Genomic DNA, 2,185 nt, shown 5'->3' with positions numbered 1-2,185 from the left:
TCCTTTGAGATAGTGAGGGCAATGACTAATGCTTAGATCAGACAAAATGTTGATGTGTTTTGATTTTTTAAGTTTGAACTGTGAACTCGTAATTTTCTTTTACCTGACCTGACTGAGAGAAATGGCAGACTGTAAGCTGGATTTCAGTCTATCACAGCTTGTTGTCCTTCACAACTTGCATGACACGGAAATGTGACTGACAACATGCCAAGGACTGACAACACTGATTTTGCTGCTGTGTACTGAGTACCAACATTGGATGTTTTGCATGTGTAATGGTTTAATCAGTGACAATGGACATAGGTGTAATTAGGGCTGGGCGATAAAACGATAACGATATATATCGCGATAGACACGTGATCGATATCAATAGAAAATACGTTCGATAGAATGTTCGATAATTTCACTTGAACTCTGTTAGAGAAAAATAGGAAGAAAACCCCGAGCCAGAACTGCAAGTCATTCTGGGGGATGTAGGCAGAGGAGGGCTTTAGCCTCTCGACCTATCACGGCCCAGCTAAGTCAGGTTGGTGGCATCAATAACAACAACAACAACAAAAAAAGAACGGCGTGGAGTGAAAGTAGGACATGAGTGCGACAGCGCGAGGGGAAATTGTAGATAAAAAAAGGAAAGGTCATGTCACCAGTTTGGCAATATTTTGGTTATTTTAAGTCAGACAAGAGTCAGACCGATGTTGTCTGCAAACTTGGTGGCGAGTGAGCATTTTAATTGGCTCGTCTCTCTTGATTGGTAGTGTAAGAGTCGGTTAAGTTTAGTTTCTCTGGCGGCCGAGTGAGTCACTGCTGACTCGGTTAATCAGGGATCTACGAGCAGCGGTTATGAGTCGGTTTTGTTTCTCTGCGTATTGTTTGCTGGTCAAGTCGGGTAGCACGTTTTGTTTCTCTGCCGAGTGAGATGTAAGATGTTTGAATGGTGCCGTTTACTGATTATCAATCAAACATGGTAGGATTCAGCTGAGCCGCTTAAATAGACTCTAGATTCATGATTCTTGATTCGTCTTTGATGGCCGGTTATCCGAATCTTTTTTTCCACCGCTACTGAATTAATTAAAAATGAATGAAAATTAAATGCTATTGAATATGTCATTGTTATCATTTTATTTTATTTTTTTTTATCAAAGTGACGGATAAAAAATGGGTTATGACGGGATTTTTATGACCCTGTCAGTCAAAATGACAGACCTCTGATCAAGAGGTACACGGCAACAGTGCCATGCGACAAAACATCAAAGCGATGTAACGGATGTAGTTTAGCACAGTTGAGAAGTCTGGGTAGAACAGGTTAAAAAAACGAATCACTCAGTGCGTTTACATGGTCTTTAGTATCCCGAATTTGAGGCTTATCCCGGCTTTGAGCATATTCGGGATATGGTGTTTACATGGAACACAGAGAAACCCGGTTATTCATATCCCCGTATACATGATAAATAACAGTATCCCGTTTTCCGATCGCTGCATCCTATCTGCGCATGCGTGTTTTACGTCTTTTTCAATGTTTTCCAACGCGACCTAACTTGTTCAACGGAGCGAGGTGGAAAACCAGCGTCACGTAGCTTTTCCGCAACAGATTTGAATACATCAGTATGTCGGTGTTTTCTGCATCTAAACACGTCGTTATGTTTAGTTCTTTCATTACTTTAATGGAAAATTCTGTCTCTTCGTCGCTCCAAAAGTGAGACGTTCTCGTTGCCGCCATGTTGTTTGTATATCTTGTGCGTCACTTGGCGTCACTCGCGCCTGCGCAGACAGTGGGCGGCCGTCAGAAATCGGGATAAGGTGTATACATGCTCCAGTATCCCGGCTTCTATCGGAGTACTCCAGGTAGCAAAGCCGGGTTTCTTGAAATCGGGAAATGAGCATATCCCGATTTCTGAATTCGGGATATGGTGTTTACATGGACAAACACGAAATCGGGATACTTCAATATCCCGATCAAATTCGGGATACTAAAGACCATGTAAACGTGGTCAATAATTATCGATATCGACTGATATGAAACACTTGTATCGTGATACATTTTTCAGCCATATCGCCCAGCCCTAGGTGTAATGCTTGTAACTTGAGGTGTGCTGACATGTACTGATTCCCTCTGGAAATGCAAACTAATTAAGGATTTCCTTCGTGTCCTCTTCCTTTTGTCTGTTTGGTTAAACTCTATAGACCA

This window comes from Chelon labrosus (genome assembly GCF_963514085.1).
Source record: "Chelon labrosus genome assembly, chromosome: 10".
NCBI lineage: Eukaryota > Metazoa > Chordata > Actinopteri > Mugiliformes > Mugilidae > Chelon > Chelon labrosus.
This window is presented reverse-complemented; position numbering follows the sequence as displayed.